Consider the following 9,563-nt stretch of genomic DNA (forward strand, 5'->3'; position numbering starts at 1 on the left):
TTCCAAAATATTAAAATTGGAGGAACAGCCTAATCTCCTGTTGCTTTTGCTATTTTGGTGCTTCCCCTACCAAACCCCACCAACTCCCAGAACCCACGCCAGATATAGCTAATCCCTACTCATTCTTAAGTCAGACCCAACTCTACCTTTGACGTGATATTGAACCATTCTCTAAATGGTCTTAAAATGATCTATCTACAATGAGGCACAATTAGAGTTAAGAAATTGATTTATTGAAATAATTCTTTTCTTTCATAATATTTTTCTCATGGTACTATACAAGTCAACTCATCTTTGTGAATCCTCCACAATTCAATTAATTCACTGATATTAGGAACAGTTTGCATTTACACTTATGCATTAAATTGACCATAATTCTAATTATTTTAAAATTATACATACAATACAAAAGAGTGCATTATAGTGAACATACAGATTTAAAAATCACAAAGGTTTGAAAAAATGTAGGCATACTTTTTTTTTATGTAGTCAGAAAGCACATCAAAGAATTGAGAAGGATATGTTAATGCCAGACAAAGAGAATTTAAAGCAAAAACACTTGAATCAAGAACACTTTGGGGAAATAAAATGTTTGATAGTGTGCAACTAAAGTTGATTGTTCCAAATTTCTTCATTTCGAGCTTTGAAAAGTTTTCTCCCCAACCCAAATCATGAATAACACTGAAACTCACTTCCCCACTTTGCTAAAACAAACTGGAGTTTTAAAAATGAAAACCTTTCAAATTTACCTGTAAATCACATAGCAGCTTATAACCTGACTTTCAATTTTCTATTTACGGTTAGCGATTTGTAAGCTGACATATTAGTTCTGGAATTTCAAGGAATATACTTATTTGTATTTTAATAAAAACATCAAATGTGGAGCATTTATATAAGAAACATTTATCCTTGGAGCCCAAAATTTCATTCAGTTAATTATTTATGTTTGTACACAACATTTATACTTTCAGGTTGCTTTCAAATATATAATTAACAGAAATACAAATTTAAAAACTACGTATACATTCTTGTATATATGCAATTACAGTTGTAATAAGATAGATTTATAAATCATGTCTCAAAAACTTGTGATCATTATTGCAAACTAATCAAATAGGATTTGTTTTGATTTCTCCAAATGCTCCTTTAATACACTGAACTGTTTCTTTTAAGTTTGATCTTCAGCGATATGTTTCAGTGTAGAATGCGCTGTCGCAGCTTCTCTTGTAATTAGAGTATATGATGACAAGAGCAAACAAGTTAGTTATGTTTTAATGATTTCTACACAGAAAGAACAATTACCTGGAGTTGGAGAGGCTTTGAGAAGATAGATCAATTGTCCACATCTGAATTCTACTGCTCATGAACTAAGGAGTCTTATTTGGTGCAGAAAATACCATATCTAGGCATAATCATCATGATAACACTGAATCTTAATGCTAGAATTGGGAATATGAACATTTTCCAAGAAAATCCAACTTCATATAAGATTTCTGCTTACAAAGTGGCTAGATAGAATCAAACATTTATTTCTGGAAAAATAATAAATAAATGATATATTCAAAGCCTATCCAATTTTTCTTACTGCCTACAAGAAAAAAAATCCCTGTTGCTAGCCCTTTTTTGTAGATACTTTAATACCTTAGTGTCTGGATATCAATATAGTGGGCTGAACGCAATCAGGTCCAGTTGTCCAGGGCCTTGATTGAAAAACATCATAATCCTAGAGTCAATGTACATACACAACCCTCCACCTCTAAATTCCTTGATCTTTGTGTACTATTGACCTCAGCTTTTAAAGGAAAATATGTGTTATATGTCCCAAGAGGACATCTCAGAGCATCACAGGTGTAGCTGCTGGTTGGGTATCTAGATAACTGCAACGGGGAGAAGGAAAAAAAATAGTAAGAGCTTTCTGTCTTCTGTACTCAAATAATGTTACATGAATGTCTAAGTGAATAATTTCATACGTGTATTTATTTGTGCTTTTATGTGTAAGTATGTATATATGGGAGCGATAATGAAAATGAGCAAAAGCTAATTTTAATGAAAATTAGTGATTTTAATCTTTATTGAAGATTTGTATTACCATCTTTTCCAGTGGCCTGTGGGAAGTAGGTACTAAATGCTTAAGTAAAGAATGTTTCATTCAGTTACACACTGTTTCATTTGTCTATTTCTTTTTTTATTCATGTGTTCATGAACAACATTAAAGGAACCTTGCACTTACATAATTTTTACTTTCTGATTTCCTTTTGTTGCCATATAAATTTGTGCATGTAAATATATATTTTTTGAAATTCCAATCCTAATAATCTATCCACTTTTGTAGTGTGATGTTCATCTTTATTCTGCTTTTATTAGATATGGATATTTATTTTTGCTTCATATATGAAAATACATTAAAATTTTATTCAATAATAAAATGTAAATAATATCATTAAGGATTTAAAGAAAAATAGAAAGTGAATCTTTGGTGTGGAAATATTCTAAACCTGAAACAAATTTAAACAAAAAATTTAACGTATTTGAGTATACATATATTGAGTCATTGTATGATCATACATCATAAAATAAACAAGTTATAATGACAATTTTAACACATAGAAATCAAATGAGAGCAAGGATTTTTGTCTGTTTTGTTCATTTTTATTTTCTTAGAATGTAACAAGTGTTTAGTATCGAAGCTTTAAAAATATTGACTGAAATAATATTATATGGGCAAGAATTACTTTTGAAAGGTGGCACACAGGAGACATAGATGATCGTGTGTATAATGTGTGACTTTTTTTGCCCTGCTCCCAGCTTAGGGTTGTAGATTAAAATAAGATGTATGGACAAGTCCTTTCTAAGTTACAAAGTGCTTCCAATAAATTAATTTACATAGACTATTCCATTCTCTGTCTCTTTCTTCTACCACTCAGTTAATCATTTTTGAGTTTGAACTTGTGTTTAATCTTGTGTGAGAAACTGAGAAATAAGTAACATAGACCCACAGATGTTTCTTTTCCTTATTTTCTTGGCTGAAAAGTACTTCATATCATAGTAATAGCTACTGTTATTAAGTAGGTACTCTGTTCAAAATAAAAGGACTTACCCATATAATTTCATTCATCAACTCAAGAAGACAACTCAATCAGAAAGATATTAAATCCATTTTGCATGATAGGGAAATTGATGCTCGTGATACAATAATACAGTCCATACAGCTATTAAATAACATGTTTGAATTTTAACTTACATTTAGCTGACTAATAATTATGAAGCATTAATTGTAATTTATGTCAAAGCCATGGTAATGAAGCAAAAGAATTCAGTGATTCTAAGATGAGGATTATTATTCAGTAGCGAATTCAGTATATGTTTTGTTCTGTTGTCTGCCCGTTCGGTTCTATATTAGAAACAATTCTGATTGTAAAGTCAGAAAGTGTAGTTTTCAATGCAATCATATCTCTTCTAATTATGTATTTTAAATTGATTATTTGAAAGCTATGTCAATTCCTCCATTCTTCAAATCACAATTAATATGTTAATTATAGTCAACAAATATTTATTACCCTATTATTCCAGATATTAACTAGAATTTTGGAGCTCCATCATAAAATAAAAAATAAATTAGGGTGTGGTGCAATGTTTCTTAATGCGTTGTCCAAGAAGAACATCAGAATCACCAGATGAATTCTATACGTTAAAGTTATTAGATAAATGTAAGACATCCAAATAAAATACTACATGTCTGAGATGAAAACTACTTCCAGTGGGATCATACAGATTAGGCATGATAAATGAAAATATTTGTGACCTTAATCATATTGCACTAGAAACTATTCAAATGAAAACACAGAAAAAAAAAGAATGCTACAAACTAAAGAGCAGTATTGAACTGTGAGAAAACTTCAAGCTTATTATGTATGTAATCATAGTCTGAAAGAAAGGTGGTGGAATTGGGGACAAAAAAAGAAAATTGAAGAAATAACGGTGGAAACTTCGTCCAAATTTGGTAACAGACACACAAAGCAAAAAAAAAAAAAAAGAACAAGAAGAGGAGCCATAAAACTACACCAAGACACATCAAAATGGATTAGAGCCAATGATAAGGAGAATAGAGCAAACAGCAAACAGAGGAGGGAAAACAGAAGGACGTGTTACAGCTGGAGGAGGACAAGAATGATAACAGATTTCTTGTCAGAAATAACGTGCACAAGAAGAGAGTACAGAAAAAAATTAAACTCCTATAAGGAAAAGAAATTTTCAACCTAAAAATATATAAAGACAATATATCTCAAAACACAGACAAAATAAAGGCATTTTCACATATTAAAGCTGAAAGAATACATCACTGGTAGATTGGCACTACAGGAAATGTTAAAGGATGTCCTTCAGGAAAAAGGACAATAATATCAGAGGAAAATCTGGATCTATGCAAAAAAATGAAGTGCACTGGAAGTGCCGTCTACATGAAAAAATGTATGAGGTTGTTTTCACATTACCTAAATCCTTTTAAAAGATAATTGAGGGCCACAGTGGCTCAGCAGGCAGAGTTCTCGCCTGCCTTGCAGGAGACCAGGTTCAGTTCCCAGTGCCTGCCCATGCAAAATAAACAAACAAACAAACAAGCAAAAAAGATAATTGCTTTGGGGGCAAATTGAATTATGCACTCCAGGAAAAAAAAATGTTCTGAATCTTAATCCCATAACTGTGGGTGTGAATCCATTTTAAACAGGACCTTTGGAAAATGTCATTATTAGTTGAGATGTTGCCAACTGAATCAGGATGTGTCTTAATCTTATTAGTAGGGCCTAATAGAAAGAAAGCCATGGGGAAAAGACAAAATTCAGAAGTCAACAAAACCAAGAAGAAGCAAGAGAGGACATTGCCATGTGGTGGGAAAGTCAAGGAACCCAGGAATTACCAGCCAGCCAGAATGCTACCAACCGCGGGAGGAAGCAAGTGTTTGAGTTCTGAAACTATGAGCCAATAAACGCTTGTTAAACCCACTCCTGTGTGCTATTTGTCTTAGCAGCCTGGTAAACGAATACAACTGAATACACAAAAATAATAACAATGAATTGTGGACTTGATAACATAGGTATAAGCAACTACGTGACACTAATAGCATAAAAGCCAGGGGGGCAGAAAAGAAGTTTGCAATTATAAAGTGCTTATCTTATAAATGAGGTGTATAATGTTATTTGAAGGTAGAAGATACCCTAAAGCAACTACTAAAATGGCAAAAAATGACTCATAGCTAATAAAACCAACAAGGGAGATAAAATGCAATCATAAAAAATACTGAATCCAAAAGAAGGCAGTAAGAGGAAAGGGTAACAAAAAAGCAGATGGCCTAAACAAACAGCAAAATAATAGATGTGTCTAACCATATTAATAATCAAATTTATGTGAATGGTTTAAACATCCTAAATAAAAGCATCGATTTGTCAGATTAGAGGAAAAAGCATGAGCCAATATTATGCTAACTACAAGAAATATATCTCAATGAAATTCCATCAAAAAAAAAAAGACAAGAAAGCTGAAGTGGCTATTTTAGTATAAGATAAAATATATTTCAGAGCAAAGAACATCATCAATGGTAAAAATGATAAATTGCATAATTCTAGTGGGGTAAATAAACAGCAGGACATAAAAATCTTAAATGTTTATACCCTTAATAAGAGAACTTCAAAATACAGCAGCAAAAACTGATAAAACTAAAAGGAGAAATAGCAAAGCCAAAAATAGATGTGCAGCCCTGGAGAAAACTTTAAATGAACACTTTTGTTCATTGGACTTGCATCTGAACTATTTCTTATCTTTTTTTAAATTGGAATATCAAAGAATGTATTGGTAAAATCAGTGGCTGCATATCAAGTATCTGGGGCCCTTTGATCTGTTCTAGCATGCATATAATCTCAGGCACAGCAGTTGCAATTCTACTACTATTTCATTGAGATTGCATTAATGTACAATAGGTTCCATCTTATTTCTTCAGGGATCAAACTGGAGAATTAAACCAAGATTTGATAGGGACCAAAATAACTGCATCCTGGAGATCTTCAACAGTGGCACTGATCTCTTCCATCCCCTCCAGGAAGTGATATTTGTTACCTGCTCCCCCTAAGCCCTCATTCTTACAAGGGATCTTGATGATATTTTGAGTGTTTAGTTATTAATGTCAACTCAGATGCTCTATCCCAGCAGTACACAAAATGCCTGAATATTCCCATTACTTCACATATATTCACCCAAGTAAATAGCTATGAGTCCATTTGTGAAAGGACTGAAAGAATCATTACAGATTATACTTGCTGTAGTATATAGTTACAGGAAGGTCTTTGCCCCTGGGGACTTGCACATTTCTTCAACTAAAGGGGTCTGAATAAGAAAATTGGCCTAAGATGAACCAGGCAAAGAATCATGGCATTGCCTGCAGCTTCCTATTCCTTTATTTTTCCTTTCTTTCAGTTGTAGAAGTGAAGCAGAACCCTTGTGGGCTGCCTATTTTACACTGATGAAGCCAAGTTCAGTTAAATGGCTTCATATCTCCCTGCAATTGAAGTCCTCTTAGCTGCCCCCCTGACCTTGCTGCTTAAATTACATTCCTCCTGGTTTCTGGCAATTACTTGCCTTCACCTGTCCTTTATTACTTCAAGGTTCCATCATCTCTACAGATACCAATCAGCCCTGTTCTCTGACTGCCTTTCCTACTGTCAGATTTGAGGAGAGACATATCTGGATATTTCAGTGATGCTGGTGCCCCTTTCACAGTTGCATTCCTTAGCAAATGTTGTGTTCTCCAGGCCCTTCCAAAGAACATAATCGTTTAATGACTCTTCTAGCCTTACATAACATATATATTTCAAAATGCCCACTTTCTTCAATGTTTTCATTGCTTTCTCCGTAGCTTCTAGGGAAATCCAGACATTTCCGACTGCTTCATCAATGACCATCAATTTCTTCAGACTTGGAAGAGCCACTTTGAGAGTGAGTTTGACCCATCTCTTGGAGTTCTTTAGGGTATTAAGTATAGTGTCACAAGTCAAAAATTATTTCTTATCTTCTCATATATTCTGTTCCCCTTGATTAATCAATCCTAAATTCTAATCCCCGAGCCCTTGTCAGTACATGCTATCCATTTCTTGCAGTTCATTCAGGGTGAAATCTCACCGAGATTAACCCTAGTTACTAGCATGACAATGGAGAGGAGATGGGGAAAACTCCTGAGAGTAATAGCCATAACCTTGAAGGCAGAGACTTTCAGTGTCTTCTTGCAAAAACATAGCGTTCACTCTTTATGGAGGCGTGTACCGCCTTGCAATCAACCAGCATTTCTTGGGATATGAAGAGCTACACCATGAGGGGTATTCATCCAGATATCCACATGGCATGTTTCAGGGCCCTAAGCTTTCCCAATCAGGGCCTAGACCTAAATGTAATAGACTATCATACTGAGCATTAAATCACTGTTGGGTTTGAGACTCAGTTATCCAGCCCAGAGTTTGCTTCTCTGTGTCCTCTATTTTACTGCAGGATATAAGAATGTCTTTACAAGCTCTTTGCAAGCTCTCAAACTTAGTTTTAGTATTTGTTAGTACTCTTTGGTTTCTCATCTGTTTGCATAGTGTCGATACAAACTATCGTAATAATGAGGCAAGTCCGTTGTTCTTCTATGCACTGTGACTCTTGCATAAATGGCTGGTATTTTCAGCACTGCCAGACTCATAACGCGTGTGCTATTTCTGCTGGGATAACATGCAATTGTTTTGTTTCAATGACCTTCTTTCCTATCGTGCTTATTTTTATTTAATAGAAACACTATTTTATTATATCTTTGTTGAAAATATCAAAGATACACGTTCTTGAATTATTTTTCTTCTATTTCCTAAAGCATATTGTTTTGAAAAAAAATTAGTTTTATATATTTACATAACATTGAGTCTTCTCTCCTTATAAGTCTTTAAGTGACGAGAATCAACTCAGTTTTATTTGGAAAGCTAAACTAATGCAGAAGAAACATCTCATTATTCTCATTATACATAAAAGAGCTGATAGAAATGACCTTTTAGGGCGGGCCACGGTGGCTCAGCAGGCAAGAATGGTCACCTGCCATGCCAGAGGACCCGGGTTCAATTCCTGGTGCCTGCCCATGTTAAAAAAAAAAAAAAAGAATTGACCTTTTATATGTAACTGGAGGGCAAGTAGCTGTACAAAATGTCTTACTTAGCAAGGAGCATCTGTCCCAAATTCGGTGTGCAAAATATATCTCATAAAATAGTCCACCTAGCTAATGACACATTCTAAGCACGGGCTCAATGGAAATAAGCCCAGAGCAGAATGAAATACATGACAATAATAGGCTAAGCCTCATTTCTATTTTTCACTGATTTTAAGATCCTAAAAAAAGAAAAAAAAATTGGGGTTAACAATTTACACTGGGACAAAAATTCTGTATCTATCTCCTGTCTTAAAGGTTTATTTTCTTCTATTCATCTAAAGATTTCCTCTTAACTCCTCAAGCTACAGGTGTGGCTGTAGAAGTACTAGCAGTCATAGGAGAAGCGGTGGTGGTTTAGATAAAGCTGGTGAATTAAAGTTCCAGCAAGAAAAAAATGCTCACTGAAAAAAACCTAAAAAGAACAATGAAAATTATATGAACTGATTTTATATGGGGTAAGTAAACAAAATTGGATGTTAAAAAATCAAAAAAAAAGGATGTTGGGGCACCCAGAGACTAATATCAGAAAGATTTTGCCCTGAGGGGGCAAGGGAAGAAAAAGCGTTCCAGGAGAGTTGTAAGAATTAGAAACCCCTAGCAAATGATTTACAGAAAACATCTGATCAGAGCCCTGAGGTCAAAGCAGACCCAAACTCTCTTGCCTCTTCCACTCCTGCCAGTGCCTCCTATGGACCCAATTCAACCAAATTCGGATAATACATAGGAGCTTGAGTTATGTAGTACATGAAAGTCAGTCTTCAGGGGAACAGATCAGTGAAGAAAGGGCAGGACAAGGATCTGATGAGACAAATGGAACAGAAGCAGATTCCTGTCCTTACATAGCTTTTGGTTCCACTTGCCCATGTTGGATCATTTTCCCATATTCTACCTAGATCCTGTTATAGTATGTTTTCACTCTGCTGATCTGAAGTGTTTTCTATGCCTGATTCTGCATTCCATGTTACTAGAGTGATGCTTCTTCAGACTGACTGAATTCTCTGCTCCCAGGTTGCAACCATCAGTGAGCAAGCAAGACCTGTAATTTGTTTCCCAATCACTTCATTCTTTGGTCGGTGTGTGTGTTGGGTGTTTATATGTACATGTTTGCTTTTATTTCTAGGGGTTACAAATCAATCATTAATTCTGGATTTTGATTCCAAGTAACTGGTTTGGTGGACTGTTCTCCCATTTTGAAGATACTAACATGTTTTTTTTTCCCCTCAGATTTTTCCACTATCATTATTTTAAAAATGTGAAAAGGGGTCTCAAAGGCATTTACATACACTTTCATCCTCCTTTATGTATTCGTTTTAGAAGAAACTGAATTCCATGTATAACATGGAAAAGGTTT

At 34.4% G+C, this 9,563-nt stretch overlaps 1 long non-coding RNA gene across 1 annotated transcript in view; it reads left to right on the top strand.

Annotated features, from left to right (window-relative positions):
- LOC143643586 (uncharacterized) overlaps nt 1-7,320 on the top strand; it is a 38,828-nt gene extending 31,508 nt beyond the window's left edge. The window contains exons 2-3 of the long non-coding RNA XR_013156306.1: nt 6,902-6,981; nt 7,143-7,320. This is a non-coding gene — a long non-coding RNA (uncharacterized LOC143643586). The remainder of the gene's footprint in view (nt 1-6,901; nt 6,982-7,142) is intronic.
- The last annotated feature ends 2,243 nt before the right edge of the window (nt 7,321-9,563 follow it).

The sequence above is a fragment of the Tamandua tetradactyla genome, chromosome 8 (genome assembly GCF_023851605.1).
Source record: "Tamandua tetradactyla isolate mTamTet1 chromosome 8, mTamTet1.pri, whole genome shotgun sequence".
NCBI classification, from domain to species: domain Eukaryota; kingdom Metazoa; phylum Chordata; class Mammalia; order Pilosa; family Myrmecophagidae; genus Tamandua; species Tamandua tetradactyla.